We start from the raw sequence: 24347 nt of genomic DNA on the forward strand, positions 1-24347 counted from the left end.
CACTATAGACTTTACTCACTTTAAAAATATTTTTGATTGAATTTGGTGCTCATGAAAGTGAGGGGCTGAGAACCACATTTTTCAAAGGCACCCTTACCAGCCTCATACTTTGATCACATAGTTCTGTATGCACCACAAATTATATTCCATAAACAAAAATTTAGATTAAAATGAATTAAGGCTCATTATGTGTGACATCCCCCAATGCAAACTCTTTAAGTGAGAAAATGCCAAGTTATGGGACATCTCTTCCTCTTGCCATTTTGTTTAACCCCCGCTTCCTTCACAAGAAAATTCCTTCTGCCTCCAAACAATAAATACACACATTAAACATTAATCTCCATACAGTATTGGTCAAATCTTAAACTGCAACCTTTCTTTGGGCATTATGCCAGCTGAAATAGCCAAAGCTTGACATTGGTCTTGCCATGCTTCTCCTCCGACACAGACAAATGTGTGATTACATGGGGTAGCAAATGGTTGGTAACACCAGTTTTACATCAGAGCAGTGGCCAAGGATCCATCTCAACAATGTCTATTTGCTTTGGAGAGAGAGTGGGCCTGATTGATATTTTGTGTGACTTCATTGGCATCTGTGCTAATAGTACTGATTTTCTGTGGATGGAAATGGAAGGAGAATAAATCCCAGGATGTTCACTTGTCCACCGCTGTACTGCAGCTGTCTCTGGGGCAAAAGGCAGCATACAGAGGAATTGCCTAATGGAACTGACAGCACTACATTCTAAAACCATCTGAGCTTTCACTGCCACCAATAGTTAGGATCTCAGTTCTCGAGTCTCAGGCACTCTTGACTTCTCCTTGATACAAAATCTGAAGGGGTAAGATGAAAGTGCAAAGATTACATTATACAACTTTTGTATATGTAATTGTGACTACAGCCCCCAGCAGAAGTTAAAACAGCCTCAGAACTGTTCTAACCTATTCTCAGCTTTCTGTTGCTTTGAGGGGCCATTGACAACTGGAAATAACTGGAGCACAAAGGCACTCTAGACATGATCACTTTCCCCAGTCTTGGCCCCCAATGCCAGGAGCCGAGAAGCATGTATACGGCCACGGCTGAGGTTGTATGCCACTCTAGAATTCCACCTCTACCAGAGGAATTGCCACATAGCCAGTTAAGTTGGATTTATAGACATACCGCACAACTGGAGTGGAATGAATGGTCATAGCTGAAACTAGAATTAGGCCCTCCATTTTCTGTGTAATCTTTGAGATGGCACTAGTGGTTGGGCAGTATCCTCTATCATCATCAAAAGGGCAATAAATCGTGCCAGGGGAAGTGTTCCACCAACAAGAACTGCCAGCCCCACCTTCTGCAGCACCTTTCTGTATCAAAGTAACTGTATAAGAAAGATCATTCATCCAAATAATTTAGAAACAATATTGAAACTGGGAAAGCAATTATATATGATATCAAGCACAAACCTACCAGCAGATATTAAATCTTGCTGCCTAAATCATTCTAGACACATTCAGGCTTTGATCTTCAGAGTTTGTTTTGAGATGCACCTTAATTCCTTTTCACATGTACAACTATGAAAGTGAATTTGTAAGTACCTTTGCCTTGAAGTATGCAGTCCATGTGGAAGGATAATACTTTTCACAATTAAATGCAATTAGCAGTATGTTAAGTGACATGCGGGGTAAACACTGCTGTCTTCCATTTGAAGACGGTTTAGTTTCTTCCATTTATATTATGTCAACACAAAATCCATTTTGTTGCTCTAGCAACTTCTCACAAAAAAGAGGGAAAAGATATTCTTCACTACCAGTACAGAAATATAAACTCTCCCACAGACATTCAGTATTGTGCTCTTTACGAAAACATACACGGATTCTTGTGTTTGTCTGATGAAGACATCTGATGTTTTTTGTTTATTGAATAGAGGGAGTCAAACTGACATCTAAAAACTGAATGCCCCTCACATTTGTTGTTGACAGGAATCCAAACCCGGATTTTGATCCAAATTCTTCAGCAGCTTCTATTTCAGTAAACAACTGACTCCAATCATCCAACAACTTCACAGCCTGACTCCTCTCCATTTATGATTTTGCTGGCTTGTCTTAAATGAATTGTAGCATATGTACTACCCTGATGACACCTCATAACATATTGACCTAATAATGTATTGGTTATCCCTACCATTTTTGAGAACTGGAGAGCATATTTAAAATTTATCCTGCTCTTTTTGACTCTGTGGAATGACTCATCCGCAGAGAAACAGTTTGATTTTATATTTAAAGAATATTCATGTTTAAATAGTATAGGTTAGAAGACTAAAAGATGGATGTTGATAAATTGGAGAATCCACAGATGAGTCAAAACAATGATTAAAGTATTGAAAACATGCCTTATAATAATAGACTCAAGCAGCTCAATCTGTTTAGCTTAACAAAGAGAAGGTAAAGGGTGACTTGATCACAGTTTATAAGTATCTACATGGAGAACAAAAATTTGATAACAGGTTCTTCAGTCTCTCAGAGAAAGATATAACACGATCCAAAGGCTAGAAGTTAAAGCTAGACAAATTCAGACTGGAAATAAGTCATATATTTTTAACAATGAGGATAATTAACTGTTAGAACAAAGTATTAGGGGTTGTGGTGGATTCTCCATCCCCAGCAATTTTAAAATCAAGATTGGATACTTTTCTAAATGACATGTTCTAATTCAAACAAAAATTAATTCAGGTAAATTCTATGGCCTCTGTTATACAGGAAATCAGATTAGATCATCACTGTGGTCCCTTCAGGCTTTATCAACTATAAATCTCGATCAACCATTTGTTTCCCTGAGTGGAAAGGTTTCCTATTTGTCTGGGAATGGGAGCAATGTTATCTCCATGACTTCATCAATCCCTCCTTGGAAACACATTTACTTCACAGGATTGAACTCACCGAGTTTTGAGTTGGGGGGAGCAGGAAGAGCAACTCACCACGGCATTATCTTTCATAGAGGAGGGAAATAACTCCCTTTGTCTTTACCTGCCTCCTCACCAGTGTGTGTTTTGGTGCAAGTTGTTTAACCAATAGCAATAATCACTCAAGAGATTTTCTGCCAGAAGGGAAGAGGGCCAGTGGAGCTCTATGGAGGTGATGATTCTATGTTCCCTCATGGGTCCCCAGGTTCCTCAGGTTTCAGAGGCCACACAGTCATGGATCTACCTATCCCAAACACTGCCATAACCCTTTTCACATGCTGAGGTATATGGACCACGAAAGAGAAGAACTCTAAAGCACACAGGAAATGTAGACCCTAACCGTAAATTCTCCAAAGTCTCATCACCTCCTTTCTTTAATAGAATCACAATAGTTCTGCTGGGTTTTGGCTCTTGATGGCCTCTGGGATTCTTTCTGGATCCACACATCAGTGCTCTAGGCCAATGGAAAGGACACCAGCACTTGATGACTCGAATCATGAGACTCTTGTGACATCCCAAGCAAAGACCTGATTGAAGAGCCAACAAAAGATATTCCTGGATTCTGCCTTCCCCATATGCAGTAGAGTGCACTTAACCATGTTTGGATAATGCACGGAAGGTATGGATCTCTCATCCACAAATGGAAGATCAAAGAATCACGAAATTGTGACTGTGGTAAGGTATAAACTATGTGACACATCACAGACAATTGTCCCAGTCACGCTTACAGTGGTGGAATAAGGGGAATCCGTCCAATTACCCCAGAAGCAGTAGAATGGATTTTGAACTTCAAGATTCAATTACAATCTTAACTTGTTGCTTTTCGACTGTCATATAAAAGAAGAAGAAGTTGGGTAAATGCAGGTAGAATTTGGCCCTATAAAGCAGATGTTTGCTATAAAATGAATTGCAATTTCAACAGTGCAGTGCACTGATTCCTACAATAGCAGTCTCCTTCGAAATAATTACTACTGTGCCTCTCAACTTTGACATGGAGTGAAAACATGTCAAGGAATGCTGGTGAAAAGAAAAGTAGGAAATGACTCAGGAAACTGTAAAATGAAGCAGTTTTGAATGAAGAAAGCATTTTACCATAATAACCAATTTATCTTCATTCCTGAAGGTACATATATCATTGCTTATATGACTGTATCTATTCTGACAAACTTTCCAAACCAAATCCATTATCTTCAGAATCAGGTCCTTAGTTTCACTTTAACATTTCTCCATATCATGAGGGAAAAAAGTAACTGTTCATACCATATATGCTGTAGATTTGATTACTCATGTACCTCTTTGGTTACCAGAAAAATCCATTCTAATGAAATCCCTTTAGTGAACAATGTGATTTTTAAATAGTTTCTCTTTGGACCCATACCTGAAAAAGATTCAGAATGAGGCAGGAAAATGTCCTTGCCAGATGGAAATTTTGCTGATGGGCATCAAGAATACAGTGAGGTAGAAAATTCTCTAGTCTCCTTATATACCTCTCCTACTGCACACTGCTTTTGATTCTGCTACAAGATCCTGACAACTGAAGATAGATATGCTGTTACAAAAGGTAATGATGAACTGATGATATAACATTTTCTTAGTGCAGCCTAAGAATTTTCATAACTTTCTTTGTCCAATATGAAACCTGCATTAGTGCTGTTGGGAATCAAACTCCCCACTTGAAAGAATATGGAAATGCTAGCAAAGGCTGTGGCAAGATTTAACATGAAAGTGAAGTGAAGATTTAGAGAATTAATCAACAGGAAATTGTCCAAAACTCCATTCTTCAAGAAAAGGTATGATATAATCCTGCTGTCTTTATTATCAAGCTCCAAGCATCATTCTCAGTGGGTTGAAACTTTGTTTACTTTTTAATTCAATCTACCTCTTCCACCTACAGCTAGTTGCTGGCAGGAAGCCTTGAGAGTATTTAAACCTTCAGATATCAGTCTAGAAATGAACAGCAGTGTGTTGTATTGCAATAAATACTAATAAACCTTGTTTTGGAAATAATCACTGTCTCAGAGGAAAGCACTGAAGAAGGAACTAGAAGTAAGGAGCAGAAGTAAGGTTGCTCTCATGATTTTTATTTTTTATTCTGAAATTATGATACCTGCTAAGAATGACACCAGAATGTACACTTACATCTCAGTCTTTTTGAACCGGTAAGAAACTTTTTCCTACCGGTACAGTTGGCCAAAGTTGGCCAGGTGTGGAGTTGTACACACAACTAAGACCAAAAAGAATTTGAAATTGAGTCAGACAGGAATGTTCCACTGGGATTCACTCCAAACACAATATCTTCAGGACCCAAATATCACGTGCTTTGAAAATGTTATTCTAACATTAATTCAGATGGATTCATCACCAGCAGGTATAAATTGGCATTGCTCTATTAACTTAATTGGAACTATGCTGATTTTCTGCAGTTGAAGATCTAACCCAACATGTGGAATGAAAGAAGACAGACAGCCCTCTCCAAGTAAACCCAGGCTTGTTAAAGCCTGAGTCAATTAAGTATACCAGTGTCATGCTGTTTGGAGTGGCTCATGAACAAAAATACCTACCTCAGGGCAGAATGCTAAGAAGCAGGACCCAAACCAGTTGTGAGTTCTATAGTTAGATTTCACCAACCAAACAAGAAGTGTAAACTCCTCAGGCACTGCAGAACCTTAAAATGGAATCACACACAGTACCATTGGGCATTCTGATGTATCTTGCCATCCAGGCAATATTGACTCTGTGATAGATAGTCACTTTACATCACAGATCACAAAATATTCATGTTGCCCTTAGTCCCAAAGAACCAGTCACTTAGCCCAAGTCAACTTGCACCTTAGATCTCACAAAGACAAGGATTATAGACAATTCTGTAATAAACCAACTAAAGGTTTAATAACTAGGAAGAAGAAATTAGAGTTATTTACAAGGTTACAGCAGGTGGTATACACACACAAAAGTATTACAGTCTTAAATTCCAAATGATAATACTAACTTTTATAACAAGCACTTTATATGTCTTTAGGGCTAACCCAAACCAGACAGCTGGGGACTCAGACGTTAAAGTCAGAAGTGATCATCATGACCATCTACTGTGACCTCCTGCACATTGCAGGCCACAGAACCTCACCCATCCCCTCTTGAAATAGACCCCTAACATCTGGCTGAGCTACTGAAATCCTCAAATCATGGCTTAAAGACCTCAAGTTACAGAGAATTCACCATTTACACTAGTTTAAACCTGAAGTGACCAGTGCCCCATTCTGCAGAGGAAGCAGAAAATTCCTTCCTGGCCCCAAATATGAAGATCAGTTAGACCCTAAGCATATGGGCAAGACCTACCAGGCAGATATCTGGGAAAGAATTCTCTGTAGCAGTGTTTCCCAAACTTGGGATGCCACTTGTGTAGGGAAAGCCCCTGGCAGCCTGGGCCAGTTTGTGTACCTGCCCCGTCTGCAGGTCCGGCCGATCGCGGCTCCCACTGGCTGTGGTTCGCTGTTCCAGGGTAATGGGAGCTGCTGGAAGCAGCACGGGCTGAGGGACGTACTGGCTGCCACTTCCAGCAGCTCCCATTGGCCTGGAGTGGCAAACCACAGCCAGTGGGAGCTGCGATCGGCTGGACCTGCAGACGTGACAGGTACACAAGCCGGCCCGGCCCGCCAGGGGCTTTCCCTTCACAAGTGGCGTCCCAAGTACTGTATAAAGGAAGGTTGTTACCCTTCCCATTATATTTATGACAGATGTGTAGAGCCTTTGTAGAGCCTTTCTGCAACACTTAGCTTGCAGGCACCCCTGTTCAGCTTCTACACCAGTGAAAACCCCACACAGCCTTTATAATAGCCTTCCACATCATGAGTGAATTTAAAGTTGATGGGAGATCCAACAGAAAACACTCATTCTCAAATCTCACAAAGTTTATTAACAGTGTTAATTCAAATTGAGCATGTATTTTGAATACTATTCATGAAATAAAAAGCAATTCCTAAACTGTTGCTTGTGTAATCTGTAGTTCTACCCATAACCACAGATGCATCTATTGTAAAACGCAAAGTATTTTGAACTGGAAATTAAATTCTACATTCATGTAACTTTTGAATTTTAAAGAACAAACAATAAATGTAACATGACAACAATTTACATTTCTAAATCAAACTAATACTGTATATGGTACGGTTACTAATTTTAATAATGGAATTCATCTGAGACCTTTGCATATATTCTCCCTTCCCCACTTCGCTGAGAAATTATTTTTTTTTAAGATAAAGGAGCATTTTTATTACTGCATCTATTAAGCTGATATGTAATTCTAAGAAGATCATTTAATTTCTCAGATGATAAAAAATAAAATCCTCTTTGTTTATACATGCAAGACCTATTTATTAAGGGCTAGAGTCAGCCATCCTTACTCAGTGAGTAATTTCTTACTCTGCAACTGCTAAGCTTGGTTTCAGTGGCATGTCTCGTGGAGTAAAACAATGTAAGAGTGGCAGAATCAGTCCTTTAAGAGTGAAATTAATTTCCCTCACATAGAACTCCTATATAAATGCGAAGTGCTGGGACAGTTGAACTGGCTAAGTCTACAGCCCCAGCCAGGGACCATGGTGTATATATTATGTTTTGGCCACTGGATTAATATAAAATCAGATCTAGAGGCTCCTCCTCTAGCTGGTTAACATCCACACCAGCCTATCAGGTGTAGCATTTACGGCTTCTCTAGTGCACATGAGTTGCCAGTAATCCCATTAAAAGTAACTCCATACAAGGCCTTCTCAAGTAACTCAAAACTGATGACAAAATGTTGCAAGTTGTTTTGTACTCTACACAACAATAGGTACATTTCATTTTTATTGAGCTAACCAAACTGGATAAAATTTTTTACTTTGAACAGTTTTAATGGCAAATCTAAAACAATTAGATGATTAAAAAACTCTCTCTTAAAAAAAAACTTAATAAAATAATACATATCTATCAATCCATACAATGGGTGAAGACAGTACAATCACAATAATATGAGGAAAAAATATTTAAAGAAACTTCTCCCTAGCTAGTCAAATGAAAAGACACTAATTCATGGTGATGCAAGAAAGATGCGGCATAATTTCATTGAGAATTTCCCACACTTCCAAAAAACAATTCTAAACTCCATCAGATTAAATACCTAAATTTTGTGCTCCAAGAAGTAAGGAAAATCAGATTAGTAGCCTCAAAAAATTATAATCTTTTAAAGTTGTTTCTGGAAGCTTTTGGGAAAAAAGAATTAGACTTCATCAAAAACTGTAAAAAAAACCACAACCTTATTTCTTATCTTCAGAAACAATTTGAAGCTTCATGAGATAACACATTGTCATATGAGCACCTGTTTTATCACCACCTTCTTTTAAGGATTTAGGATCTAATCCAAAGCCTGTTAAAATCAACAAGATACTTACCACAGAATTCAATGAGTTATGGATGATACTCTTAAGCCTCAATTTATGAAATTATATTTCCCTTCTAAGATTGGGGAAAATGTAAATCCTATGTGTTAGACTTTTTGTTTGACACATTTATAGTAACCAGAAAGGGATCAGATCTAGAGCTGGTGGAAAAAAGTTTTCATATCTCTGGAAATTTTGTGAGATTTTGAAATTTTTTCCCATCATGAGTTGGGAAGAAAAGTGAAACTTTTTTTAAAAAATTGTGAACTGACAATATAAATAAAAAAAACAACACTTTGGATAAGCAAAATGTGTTGCTTTAACATTTTCAGTATTTTTTTTATTTCAACCTTTAAAATTTTTTTTTTACTATAAGCAGCTTAAATTTTTAAACAAAACGTCAGCAAACTCATATGAAACCAAAACACAGGGTTTTTTTCCCCCCCATTTCAATATGTGTCAAAATGGGACATTTTGACAATTTCTAAATTTTCCCCTGAAAATATTTCAAAATGAAAAAATTGCTGAAACTGACCCTTTACCATGAGAAGCTTTGGTTTAAAAAATCAGCATTTTCGAGGGGGAAAAGTTTCATCAATTTTTTTTTCCGACCAGCTCTAGTGAGATCCTTAGCTGCTGAAATCAATGTAGCTCCCCTGAACTCAATTGACCCTCAACACTTCAGTTCATCTGAAGATCTGGCAAAAATTCTACAGACATCTCCGATTGCAACCTGATACAACAGGACAAGAAACAAATAATTAAAGACCTGTTAGAGGTTCTACAGAGGTTTACATGTTTCACCTACTACATTTTGAATTAGTTCTTGCAATGAGAGAATAGGGTCATTTCCCTTTGCTCTGAATTTATTCTTAAGAGCTTCTGGCCTCTGGCTCAACATAGTTTTGTCTTGAACGCCTTACTGACAAGATGTTATTCAGTATGGTTTTCATTTGAACTATATTGTTGTTAAATATTAATACTGCTCGTACAAATGAATCAAGGCTTTTCAATTTGCTCCAGAGTTGTCTTTTTTTTTTTTTAATTGTTGGGAAATCTCATTTTCTTTCTTTAAAAAAAAAAGTTAATGCAATCACTCTTCCTCAAGAATAAAGAACTTCATCCCAGCAATAACACTAGACTGTTGTGAATGGGGGAGCATCATTTCAGATGACATATTATTCATTGGGGTGTACTTGCCATCTCCTGTAACAATAGCTTGGATATATTGACCCATTACCATTTGTTTCTGTTGTTTTAGCTTCTTGAGTGACCTACACATTCTTGGTCCCATTTGACACCCCCCACCCAACCTCACAAATAAAGAAACAAACAAACAAACCTCACCCAAGAGGCCAAAAAGAAGAAAAACTAAAAACAAACAAACTAATCCAACCAAAACCCAAACACTGAAGAAGCTTCAATGCATTATATGCTATGAGATAATACAAATAGCAAACATTTATAATAAGTATCAAGGAAATGCGGTGCAAATATTCCCTGATGCTGCAAACATGTAAGTAAGTGTATAGTTTTCAACTATGTGGCTCAAGTTTCATAAGTGGTAAAATGTTTGCAGGATAGGGACCTTACCTGAGCTCTAAACTATAAACTTATATTGGTATAACTACATCTCTTAGGGGTGTGAAAAAGCTCCCATAAATATAGCTCTTGCTCGCAAGAAGGTGGATTAAGTACGTCAACAGGAAAAGTCCTCCACCTGGCAGAGTAGTATCTTCACTAAAGCTGCTGTAGTGTGTGAAGACAAGCCCTTACTTTAAGAAAAGACAGTTCCTTTTAACTCCTCTCACACAGGTTGATGCTTTTGATAGGGTTAGGTACCATGTTCCCTGCCAGTGAAGCACTGGAATGGGTTATCTAGAGAGGTGGTAGAATCTCCTTCCTTTGAGGTTTTTAAGGCCCAGCTTGACAAAGCCCTGGCTGGAATGATTTAGTTGAGCTTGGTCCTGCTTGAGCAGATGGTTGGATTTAGAGGTCCTGAGGTCTCTTCCAGCCCTAATCCTCTATGATTCTATGAATCAAACTGCCAAAATTGTGCATGTGATTTCATTAGGGTTTCTGGATTTAGAAAATCTGCCCAGTCTTACCAAACATCAAGAATGAATTGTTTCAGAATCTTTTTTATCCATTGTATCGCTTTCACCAGAAAAAAGAAATCAATTTTTTAAAACCAATGGAAAGTGAACATTCACCAGATTCTCCTTGCAGGCAAAAGGTATGCATTATTTTGATAATTGATGACACAAGGGTTGCCAAAGCACATGAACGAAAAAGACAATTCTTAACTCTGTCTAAAAAGTATAGATATGTATAGCAAACATGTAATATATCATTCATTGAACTCTCTCTTTTATTCTTATTAATACTTGAAGAACGAATAAGCAAAACAAAACATGCCAGAAAGTTGTATTTGGGTTTCCCATATCAAAGGTGAATGCACTGAACTATTGGCTATTTTGAGGTCTGAATCCCCACGCAAAATGCCATCTTGAGAAACCTTCCCAATGAAAATTTAGTAGAAATGGACAATTTCCTGAGAAAAGTTTTGCTTTTAATAAATCTGCATTTTCTGATAAAAAAAATATTTAACAAAAAAATTCCCAACCGGCTCCAACAGGAATGTCCAGTCTTTCTATTCTGAGGAAACTACAAAACCCTGCAGGGTTTGAGGATCTGTTTAATTTTTTTTAAAATACAAGTTTATAGCTTTTTTCAGTTCTCACTAACATCAGTGAACTTCTTAACCACAGAAGCTGCCAGCTTCTCTTCAGGGCTTAATAGAAAGTCTTTGGCGGCACACAAATCAATGCAGAAGATATGATTACTGCTGTCACACAACTCATTTTTAAATGTGAAATCTGGACTGTCTTTTGTTTGGTGCACTGCATGCCAGAAACCCAATTTTTCATGTGATCAAGGACACATTGATGGATAGTGCTCCATATGGCATTAAATTAAGTGCTTCTTAAAGGCACCTTTAAAGGAAACTATTACTGAACTAATGATGTGCAAGTGATTGAACTTGTTCACTTCCCATCTCTCTGATGTCATTCAGATGAACCATTCTTTTTACAAGGAGACAATGGCATGTGGCTGTCAGCTAATGGAAGCAGACTTTGGCCTGGTATGTATCTGTCCTTCTAGTTTTAGCAAAGTTGCCCATATTCAATTTTTAATAATAGCTAAGAGTTTAAAAAAAGAAAGATTAAAGAATGGCATATTTCTCTCAGAATAAACATTCTGACACTCCAGACTCTTGAGCAAAGACTTTAGTATTAATGTATCTAGGACATTTAAATCCATGATATACCCACATCTTGTATTCTGTGTGCAGATGTGGTCACCCCATCTCAAAAAAGATATATTGGACTTGAAAAAAGTTCAGAAAAGGGCAACAAAAAATATTAGGGGTATGGAACTGCTTCCGTATGAGGAGAGATTAATAAGACTGGGAGTTTTCAGCTTGGAAAAGAGATGGCTAAGGGGAGATATTATTGAGGTCTATAAAATCATGACCGGTATAGAGAAAGTAGATAAGGAAGTGCTGTTTACGACTTTTCATAACACAAGAAATAGGGGTCAACAAATGAAATTAATAGGCAGCAGGTTTTAAAAAAATAAAGTGAAGTATTTCTTCACACAACACACAGTCAACCTGTGGAACTCCTTGCCAGAGGATGTTGCGAAGGCCAAGACCATAACAGGGTTCAAAAAAGAACTAGATAAATTCATGGAGGATAGGTTCATCAATGGCTATTAGCCAGGATGGACAGGAATGGTGTCCCTAGCCTCTGTTTGCCAGAAGCTGGGAATGAGCGACAGGGGATGGATCACTTGATGATTACCTGTTCTCTTCATTCCCTCTGGGGCACCTGGAACTGGCCACTGTCGGAAGACGGGATACTGGGCTAGATGGACCTTTGGTCTGACCCAGTATGGACATTCTTATGTACTGCAACCCCTCTTCATATTGCATCTATCAATATCTCTCATGTTATACATCTCTACCCCAATATAACGCGACCCGATATAACATGAAATCCGATATAACGTGGTAAAGCAGTGCTCTGGGGGGGGCAGGGCTGTGCGCTCCAGTGGATCAAAACAAGTTTGATGTAACATGGTTTCACCTATAATGCAGTAAGATTTTTTGGCTCCCAAGGACAGCGTTATATCAAGGTAGAGGTGTATATGGTATTAGTAAAACTATTAGATTGTGAGAAAGAACTAGAACCAGACAGGTAAGAAAAGGAGCTTGAGGGGTTTTGGCTGTTTTTTATTTCGATCAGCAAAGGTACTTTGAGGTTAAGGCTCCTGATTGGGAATAGAACTTGCTGGAACATTTTCAGTTAAATGAAATTTCCCCAAATATTCTGTTTTGTCGAGGCCAAAACATTTCCCAGAGACATCACTTCTGATTGGAAAGAGCAACACATGACTGGGTCTTTCTGCAGATCCTGGAGAGATCACTGACTCCTTCTTCTGCAATTGCTAGCTCTGCCTGCTCTCAGGCAGAGTTAGTTCAGTGCTGCTAAGTGAACTTCAGCACTGCAACCAACCCATCAAGAGGGTGAAAGAGTACCAGGGGATGTCTAATGAACCTTATGGGTATTGGAAATTAGGTCTGACCTGGCCAAGCTTTTGCTTATCTTGAGAAGCTAAGCCTCCTTCTATCCATACCCCAAAAGGTTAAATCTTGGCCTGTTGCTGTCAATGGCAGTTTTACCTCAGAATTTAACCCCAGATATGTATTTCAGTGTTTCCAACTCTCACCATTTTATTGCATGTCTTGTGTTATTTGGTGACTTTATTTAAGCCCCCGATCCTGGGGTAATGTTGTCATATGATAATCTCATTTTTTTTCTTTAAAAAAGAGTTTCAAGCTCTCCTGGTTATGGACACAAGATTGAAAACATAAAACCTAAATTCTCAAACACCAGATTGTAAAGCTTGTGGACCTCTTGGGACATCTACACAGGCTTATGTGCAATGCTAGGGAGGAGCCAGTGGTAGTGATATATGAAGGTATGAATGACACAGGGAAAGGCAGTAGAAAGGTCCTGATATAATAGGCATCACAGAAACTTGGTGGAATGGTGATACTAAATGTGACACTGTAATACCAGAATACAAAATATATAGCAACGACAGAGTTTTCAACCTGTTGGGGGTGTGGTACTATATGAAAGAAAGAATGGAGTCAAGTATAGTGAAAATCTTAAATGAACCAAACAGTACTAAAAGATCATTCAGGGAAGACAGTGCCATTGTGGAGCAGCTAAATGAATTCTTTGTATCAGTCTTCACTGTAGAGTGTGTGAGGGAGATTCCCACACCTGAGCCATGCTTTTTAGCTGATAAATCTGGGGAACAGTTCCAGATTTAGATGTCAATAGAGGAGTTTTTTTGGGAAAAAAGTAAACAGTAATAAGTCACCTGCACCAGATGGTATTCACCCAAGAGTTCTGAAGGAACTCAAATATGAAATTGCACAAATATTCACTGTGGTATGTAACCTGTAACTTAAATCAGCCTCCGTACCAGATGACTGGCAGATTGCAAAGGTAATGCCAATTTTTTTAAAAGGCCCCAAAGGCAAATCTGGCAATTACAAGCCAGTAAACCTAGCTGTAGCACCAGACTTACTGGTTGAAACTATAGTAAAGGACAGGATTATCAGACACATAGATGAAGATGATATGTTGTGAAAGAGTCAACTGGCTTTTGTAAAGGGAAATCATGCCTCACCAATCTATTAGAATTCTCTGAGGGCCTCAATAAAATGTGGACAAGAATGATCCAGTGGATACAGAAGTGCTTCTCAAACTGGGGCCACCGCTTGTGTAGGGAAAGCCCCTGGTGGGCGGGCCGGTTTGTTTACCTGCCCTGTCCACAAGTCCAGCCGATTGTGGCTCCCACTGGCTGTGGTCAGGGCCGGCGCTTCCATTAGGCGACCCTAGGCAGTCGCCTAGGGTGCCAGGATTCAGTGGGCAGCATTTTGTGTGCTCCCCACGGGGCGCACGGAAGTTTCTGGTTCTGCTCCCGTCGCGCCACCGAAGAAGGACCTTCTGCCAACATGCCACGGAAAACAGTGACAGGCAATTGAGCAGCTCAATGACTGCCGCTGTCGTCTGTGGCATTTCGGCAGAGGGTCCTTATTTGGCGGCGAGATGGGAGCGGAACCGGAAGCTACCGCGCGCCCCGTGGGAAGCACACAAAATGCCGCCCCCCGAATTCTGCCTAGGGTGCCAGAAACTCTGGCGCTGCTCCTGGCTGTGGTTTGCTGCTCCAGGCCAATGAGAGCTGCTGGAAGCGGCAGCCAGTACGTCCTCGGCCCGTGCCGCTTCCAGCAGCCCCCATTGGCCTGGAGCGGTGAACTGCGGCCAGTGGGAGCCACGATCGGCTGGACCTGCAGATGGGGCAGGTAAAAAAACTGGCCTGGCCCGCCAGGGGCTTTCCCTGTACAAGCAGTGGCCCCAGTTTGAGAAACACTGGGATACAGTGTACTTGAACTTTCAAAAAGTTTTTGACAAGATCTCTCACCAAAATCTCTGAAGGAAAGTAGGCAATCATTGGTTAGAAGGAATATCTTCTCATGGATCAGTAACTGGTTAAATAATAGGAAACAAAGTGTAGGAATAAATAGTCAGATTTCACAGTGGAGAGAAATAAACAGTGGGATCTTCCAAAGATCTGTACTGGGATCAGTGCTGTTCAACATATGAACTGGAAAAAGGGGTACCCTGTGAGATGGCAAAGTTTGTAGCCCATACAAAATTACTCAACATAGTCCAAAGCTGACTGCAAAGAGTTACAAAGTGATGTCACATAACTGGGTGACTGGGCAAGAAAACAGCAGATAAAATTCAATGGTGATAAATACAAAGTAACGCATATTGGAAAACATAATCCCAACTACACCTACAAAATGATGGGTTTTAAATTTGCTGTTACCACTCAAGAAAGAGATCTTGGAATCATTGTGGATAGTTCTCTAAAAAACATCTGCTTGATGTTCAGTGGCATTCCAAACAAAATAAAACACCTAAAAGAATATTAAGAACCATTAGGAAGGGGATAGATAATAAGACAGAAAATATATTGCAGCTATATATATATATTCATGGTATGCCTTCACTTTGAATACCATGTGCAGTTCTAAAACCCCCCATCTCAAAAATATTAGTATTAGAACTGGAAAAAGTACAGAGAAGGGCAACAAATATGATTAGGGATATGGAACAGTTTCCAAATGAGGAGAGATTAAAAAGACAGGGGCTATTCACTTTAGAAAAGAGTCAGATAATGGGGAATATGATAGAGGTCTATAAAATGATGAATGGTGTGGAGAAAGTGAATAAGGAAGTGTTATTTACCTCTTCATGTAACACAAGCACCAAGGGTTACCCAATCAACTTAATAGGTTGCAGGTTTAAAACAAACATAAGGAAGTACTTCTTCACACAAGGCACAGTCAACGTGTGGAACTCATTGTCAGGGAACATTGTGAAGGCCAAAAGTATAGAGCTAGGTTCAAAAAATAATTGGATAAGTTCATGGAGAATAGGTCCATCAATGGCTATTAGCCAGGATGGTCAGAGATGCCACGCCATGATTGGGGTGTCCCTAACTTCTGACTGGGGAAGCTGGGACTGGACAACAGTACATTGGTCACTCGATAAATTCCCCAGTTCTGTCCATTGTCTCTGAAACATCTGGCACTAGCCACTGTCAAAAGAGAGGATAACGGGCCAGATGGACAATTGGTCTGACCCAGTATGGTCATTTTTATGTTCTGAAAAAAAAATCTTAGAAAAATCTAAGTTTTTAAGACAAAGTCTAATTTTTGGAGTCTCAAATAATGATTTTGTATGTTTGTAGTCAGTAGTATTGCTGTTTTATCACCTGCCCTCAACCAGTTCATATCTCCATTCACATAGTTTAATATGGGAAGGAGACTAAGTTGATTTTTATGATTATTCTGATGAGGGATGAAGGTACTAATCAACAATAGCATATTCTCGTAAGCTGAATTTCAAGCAAGTATTCATAGTTCTCGCAGTTAATGATGTCCATAGATCACCTTGATTGAATTAGACTTGTCATGTTATTTTCCATTTTATTAACTCTCTACCCTACCTAAACACTCTCACTAAAAGACCCATCATGGAACAATTCATCATATATATCAATACAGGACACTTAAGAATAAAATGAGCACCCAAAATGTATATGAAAACATTTAATCAACACACAGAGAGATTTTTTGCTGCATAGGATCTCACAGTCCAGGGGCAGTTGAGGCTTAGGGTGGTTTAAAACAATTTTTCCTCCCTCTTAATAGACCACTGTCGGGACTGAAATGATCCTGAGTGTCATTTAAGTAGCCTTGGGGATCTGTGTAAATTATGGTAACCTAAACTGAGAGTTTGGTCAAATGTAACATACTCCTTGACTCATATCCAGTCAGATCCTCTTGGCAGCAAATGAGGAAGTATGTTCACTTACTTCCTGACCCTACCGATCCCTTTGCCCCTTTAGGGTGTGCTTACCTAATTCTCTTCTCCTCACACCTATGGCTTGTCTTCACATACAGTGCTGCAATGGCACAAGTTCACCGGTGCAGCTCTAACACTTTATTGAAGACGCTACTATGTCAATGGGAGAGCTTCTCCCACAGGCATAGTTAATCCACCTCCCAGAGAGGCGGTAGCTATGTTGACATTGATATAGTGTTGTGTACACTGAGAGGTAGATTGGCATAACTACGTCGCTCAGGGGTGTGTATTCTTCACACCTCTGAGCAATATAGTTATACCAACATAAATTTGTAGTTTAGACTTAAGATTGAGTTAGGTTCTGTGTGATGGGGTAAGGTGTGAGGTAGTATAGGCTTAATCCCCTGTACCAAGGCATAGAAGCCAGACACAGTCTAACCCTATATTCTCTGGAGATTAGGTCTGATTTTTAGAGGAATATGTTGAGAGAAGAATTCAAAACTACTGGAGGATCATCTAAACTGAACTACTGGGGTTTTTTTAGTTATTTTGAAGTTTGTCCAGCCTTACCAGTTTCTTATTTACATGAATCCCAGTTCTGGCTCTGAAAAAAAAGTTTGTAGAATATAGTGCAGTTTGTACAATACTTTATAATGCTGGTCAAATTAAAATGCATCACTTTATCTCCCTTGTTTAATATATTGTACAAAGCCTAGCATGTAGCTTCCCTAAGGATAGACAAATGATGCTCTGGCCTTAATTTTTATTGGGCCACCATTCTTCCACTTTACTTTGTATTTTTTTTAAATCTCCTACAGTTTTTTACCTTTCTCTCTCCCTGCCTTTTCATAACACTAGAACTGTAGCATTTAGAGCAGTGTCTCTTTTCCAGGTTTCCAGGATGCACTTCTAGCTGACAATTTGAATTATCTTTCCTCGTATAGTCCAGCATTGTCACCTATTGTAAGAATTGCAGCACTAGGAAATGGAAACAGTGATCTTTACTGACTTATGGCAGGGGGTTAACTCCAATCTAATTGAATACCACACGCCTGATTTATTTATTTGTCCAAACTTTTAATGCTAGTACTAATAAATAGTTACCGGTATATACAGAGAAAAAATACAGATCTGCACATCATTCTGATTTTGATGAAAACAAAGTATCAGAGGGATAGGCATGTTAGTCTGGATCTGTAAAAAGTGACAAACAGTCCTGTGGCACCTTATAGACTAACAGACATATTGGAGCATAAGCTTTCGTGGGTGAATCCTCACTTCATCAGATGCATGTAGTGGAAATTTCCAGAGGCAGGTATAAATATGCAGGTAAGGATCAATCTAGAGATAACAAGGTTAGTTCAATCAGGGAGGATGAGGCCCTCTTCTAGCAGCTGAGGTGTGAGTACCAAGGGAGGAGAAACTGCTTTTGTAGTTGGCTAGCCATTCGCAGTCTTTGTTTAATCCTGAGTTGATGGTGTCAAATTTGCAAATTAACTGGAGCTCAGCAGTTTCTCTTTGAAGTCTGGTCCGGAAGTTTTTTTGCTGCAGGATGGCTACCTTTAAATCTGCTGTTGTGTGTCCAGGGATCTACACCAGCGACGCCATCACAGGACCTAACCAGATCAGCCACGACATCACCGGTTCATTCACCTGCATGTCCACCAATGTAATATATACCATCATGTGCCAGCAATGACCCTCTGCTATGCACATTGGCCAAACTGGACAGTCTCTACGTAAAAGGATAAATGGACACAAGTCAGATATTAGGAATGGCAATATACAAAAACCTGTAGGAGAACACCTCAATCTCCCTGGACACACTATAGCATATTTAAAGGTAGCTATCCTGCAGCAAAAAAAGCATTTCATCCAAAACAGGGAAATTCTATATTAGATCTCATCTTGACAGAGGCAGGAACTGATCAGAGAACTAAAAATGAATTTCAGAGTAGCAGCCGTGTTAGTCTGTATCGTAAAAAGAACAGGAGTACTTGTGGCTCCTTAGAGACTAACAAATGTATTTGAGCATAAGCTTTCGTGGGCTACAGCCCACTTCATCGGATGCATAGAATGGAACATGTAAGAAGAGTATATATATACACACACATACAGAGAAGATGCTATATCAGCTCTAAGAGGCTAATTAATTAAGATGACCTGTTGATATATACTCTTCTTATATGTTCCATTCTATGCATCTGATGAAGTGGGCTGTAGCCCATGAAAGCTTATGCTCAGATAAATTTGTTAGTCTCTAAGGTGCCACAAGTATTCCTGTTCTTTTTAAAAATGAATTGTAACTTCAGTATAAGTGATCATAACTTGATCACATTTATAATGTTCAAACAAAATAAAATCCAGTCAAACGATGCTTTAAAAAGTCCAATTTTTAAAAGGACCAATTTCAAAAAGATGGAAACAGTTAAGAGTGACAGCAGCTGGGAGGAAACATTTAATCAGAAAAATGTGAATGAAAATTAGGAAATGTTTAAGAACATTTTGCTAGATGCCCAAAATATCCACAATCTCTTAATTGAGGAAGAAGGCTGCTCTGGTTAAAAAAACAACCTAGTTTTGAGGAGAAGGGAAGGCAGCTATAAAATTAATATATATATAACACAAATTTAAGAAAGAAGAAGTTGATAATAATAAAGATAAATTTGAAGCTAGAATTTTTAGAAAATTGTTAAGAGACAAACAAAGAGACAAAAGAAGAGATCTATGGCCAGCAAAGTTAAAGACAATAAGAAGGAGCAATAAATAAATAAATAAATCCTAAAAATAGGTATTAGTCCATTGTTAGATGGAAACGATAGAATTATAAATATTAATGCATAAAAGAGAGAAGTTTTCAATAAATTGGGAAATGTTTAAGTGAGACATTTTAAAATCAGCATGGCCAGATAACTTACATCAAAGATTTTTTAAAAGAGTTGACTGAGGTGCTCACTGGACCATCAGTGTTGATTTTAAATAAGTCTTGCAACACTTGGGAAGCTCCAGAAGAGTGGAAGAAAGCTAACATCGTGCCAGTATTTAAAAAGTGTAATAGCAACTATATGCCCATCAGCCCGATAATGAAGTAGCTGATACAGGACTCGATTAATAAAGAATTAAATAAGGGTAATATATTTAATGCCAATAAACATGGGTTTGTGGTAAATATATCCTGATAAACTAACTTGATTTTTTTGATGAAGATTGCAAGTTATGTTGAACAAAATAATAGCATCGATGTAATATACTATGCTTCTATTAAGCATTGACTAGGAACCACATGACATTTTCATGAAAAACAAACAAACAAACTAGAAAGATATAAAATTAACATGGTGCACATTAAATTGATTAAAAGCTGGCCAACGGATAGGTAATGGACTCAAGGGGTGACTTGATTATAGTCTATAAAGTATCTATACGAGGGACAGATGTTTAATAATGGGCTCCTCAATCTAGCAGAGAAAGGTATAACACGATCCAATGCCTGGAAGTTGAGTAGAGACAAATTCAGACTGGAATTAAGTTATAATTTTTTTAACCATTGGAACAACTTACCAAGGTGGATTCTCCATCACTCACAATTTTTAAACCAAGATTAGATTATTTTCTAAAAGCTCTGTTCTAGGAACTATTTTGGGAATGTTCTATGGTCTGTGAATGCAGGGGGGTCAGACTAGATGATCCAATTTTCCTTTCTGGCCTTGGAATCTATGAATCCATGCTGTCATATAGGATATTCAAGACACTCAAAATAACATTTTAAAAGAAAATTAATAATCCATGCATTTGGAAAATGTTATTATTTGGTTGATCCAGCACATTGTGGTTGTATTGGAGGGTCTCCATTGATTACCATATAACATTTTGTATTAATTTTAAGATTGTAATCATGATGTTTTATGCCATCTATGGGAAAATGCATCTTATACTGCTGATGTATTAATTTCATATTCTTCTTCACGTTCCCCTTGACTCTTAGAACAGAAGTTGCTAACTATTCAATTCTTTAATCTGCAGTCCTTTGGGGTTAAATCACTTTCTCATTATTCACACTGCATGCAGAACCTAATGCTTCTTGTCACGAGTTACACAGAGCATCACTAAGGCCTGGTCTACACTAGGACTTTAATTCGAATTTAGCAGCGTTAATTCGAACTAACCGCTCAACCGTCTACACTAGGAAGCCATTTAATTCGAACTAGAGGGCTCTTTAGTTCGAATTTGGTACTCCACCCCGACAGGTGGAGTAACGCTAAATTCGACATGGCTAGCTCGAATTAGGCTAGGTGTGGATGCAAATCGAACTTAGTAGCTCCGGGAGCTATCCCACACTGCACCACTCTGTTGACGCTCTGGACAGCAGTCCGAGCTTCGATGCTCTGAGCAGCCACACAGGAAACGACCCAGGAAAATTTGAATTCCTTTTCCTGTCTGGACAGTTAGAATCTCATTTTGTGGTTGGACATCGGGGCGAGCTCAGCAGCACCGGCAGCAATGCAGAGCTCTCCAGCAGAGTTCATGTAATCTCTGAATAGAAAGAGGGACCCGGCATAGACTGACCGGGAAGTCTTGGATCTGATCGGTGTGTGGGGCGAGGAGTCTGTGCTTTCGGAGCTGCGCTCCAACAAACGGAATGCAAAGACCTACGAGAAGGTCTCCAAAGCCATTATCCAGACAGAGGATACAGCCGTCATGCAACGCATCGCTGCGTGAAAACCAAGGACCCCAGACAAGGCTACCAAAAAATCAAAGCGGCAAACGGATGCTACGGAGCCTGCCACCACTGCCCCACCAGTGACCGTGGACTCTGACGATGGGACAGTGTCGACGGCCAGTTCCTCGGTGATGTTCGCGGACGGGGAAGATGAGGAAGGGTTTGTGGAGGACGAGGCAGGCGAGAGCGCTTACAACGCTGGTTTCCCCGACAGCCAGGATCTATTCATCACCGTCACGGAGATCCCCCAACAACCATCCCCGGCCATTAACCCGGACCCTGAATCAGGGGAAGGAGCAGTCGGTAAGTGCTTTAACCATGTTAACTTTTATTCTTAATATAACAGGAATCTTAACTGTGTGAAAAGGAGGACTCTCTATATATGGGGATAGAACAGAAATCATCCTTGGAGATCTCCACGAAGCTCTCCTTGCGTTAATCGAAAAGCATCAGCAGGAGGTTCCTGAGGAGAGCTGCCTTATTGGGTGCTCCGTGGTAGCACAGTTTTCTGCGCGAGGCTTTCATGAGGTACTCAGGGAGCACTGCCTCCCCGAGCACGGCTGCATCGGGCCCTGGTTCGTGCTAGCTTTCACGCAGCATGCGCTCTCTATCTCCTTCAGTGACCCTCCTCAGGGTGATTTCGCTCGGAGACTCCTGCATCAAATTAGGGTAATTACTGTAATTTTACGCCTGGTCCAAAGTATTTTTAAGAAATCTACGGACAGACGGCATAGCACAGACTCAGCACGCAGGTGCGTGACGAGCGTAACGGAAAGCCAAAGAATATAATGGACGCTCATGGCGGGAGGGGGGAATGAGGATGCAAGGTATCCCACAGTTCCTGCTGTCTCCGAAAAGTATTTGCATTCTTGGATGAGCTCCAAATGCTTCTAGGGCCAAACACAGTGTCTGCGGTGGGTCAGGGCATAGTTCGGCAATTTGCGCACACACCCCACCCACCACCAGAAGTGAAAACAATCCTCTGTTGACTCTTTTACATGTCACCCTATCTTTACTGAATGCTGCAGATAGACGCGATGGTGCAGCACTCAACACCAACATCTTTGCTCCCCCCACGCTATGGATGGCTGATGGTACAATAAGATGGAAATCCATCCTCATCATCAGCCTATTGGCACATGGGGCAGTGCAAAAGGGCTGGTAACCATGCCGACTAGTATCAGTAAGGTCAATCAAGGGCGCCTGTCCCTAATTTTTGATGGCTGATGGTACAATATGGCTGGTAACCGTCCTCATCATTGCAACAGGGGGCTGAGCTCCATCAGCCCCCACCCTTCATTGTAAATAAAAGATTCAATTGCCCCTGGACTAGCAGAGGGATGATGGGCTCCTTCATCCACACTCCTTAATGTCCTGCCTGGACTATCATTGCAGCTGGAGGCTTCCTTCCACTCATTTCTCACAAACAAGTCACTGTGTCTTATTCCTGCATTCTTTATTACTTCATCACACAAGTGGGGGGACAATGCTATGGTAGCCCAGGAAGGCTGGGGTAAGAACGGAATGAACAGGTGTTGTTGTTGCAGGAGCACCCCCTGTGAACAGCATACAGCTCATAATTTATGCAGGATCAGACACAGAGCAGCTGTGCTCTCTGGTTCTATGATACAGTGGTTCTCTAGTACACTTGCCCATAATCTAGGCAGGACTGATTCTATTTTTAGATACCAAAAAGGAGGGATTGACTCAGGGAGTCATTCCCAATTTTGGCTTTTGCGCCCCTGGCTGCTCGGCCAGGGGCACTTATGACAGCCCCAAATGGGGCAGTGCAAAAGGACAGGTAACCATGCCCATCTTATTACCATCTTATTACCAATTTATGGTATGGTAGATGGTACAATATGGCTGGTAACCATCTCTGCTGTCATGCAAAAGCAAAAGCATGCTGCTGTGTAGCGCTGCTGGCCCGCCTCTGTCAGCGGCATCTAGTACACATACGGTGACATACACAAAAGGCAAAACAGTGTCCATGGTTGCCACGCTATGGCGTATGCCAGAGCAATACTGGGAAAACGGGCTTGAAATGATTGTCTGCCGTTGCATTCCCGGAGGAAGGAATGACTGGCGACATTTACCCAGAATCCACCGCGAAAATTATTTCTGCCCCAGCAGGCACAGGGGTCTCAACCCAGATTTCACAGAGACAGCCTAGACTCAGTTAATTGTTCGCAAAAATGTATCTTTGCAAGGAATTCACTCCCTGTTTCCCATCTCACAGCTTCCACTCTCTCCAGACCTGCCACAGCATCCCCCTCGCAGAGGCTGGCAAAGATTAGGCGGCGAAAGAAAAAGACAAGGGACAAGATGTTCGAGGAACGTATGGGCTGCTACCTAGCAGAGGCGGACCAGCAGAGCCAGTGGAGGGAGACCGTCTCTCTGTGCCAGCGCTCACACAGCGAACGTGAGGAGAGGTGGCGTGAGGAAGACAAGCAGGCAACTGAAACAATGCTTGGACTAGTGAGGGAGCAAACGGACACGCTCAGGCGCCTTGTGGATGTTCTGCAGGACCGCAGGAGGACAGAGACACCCTGCAGTGTATCTGCAACCGTCCTCCCCCGCCACAAAGTCCCATACCCCCCTCACCGAAAATAATCAGGAGGAGGGGCGGCCGGGGACGTGAATACTGTCACTGCACCACAGCACAGTGCTCAAGTACCCAAAAGCTCTCATAACCTATATTTGCCGAAGTCCTTCACTTCCAGACTCACAGTAGTCCCAATCCCAGTCCCATCCC

The sequence above is a fragment of the Mauremys mutica genome, chromosome 2, assembly GCF_020497125.1.
Source record: "Mauremys mutica isolate MM-2020 ecotype Southern chromosome 2, ASM2049712v1, whole genome shotgun sequence".
Taxonomy (NCBI): Eukaryota; Metazoa; Chordata; order Testudines; family Geoemydidae; genus Mauremys; species Mauremys mutica.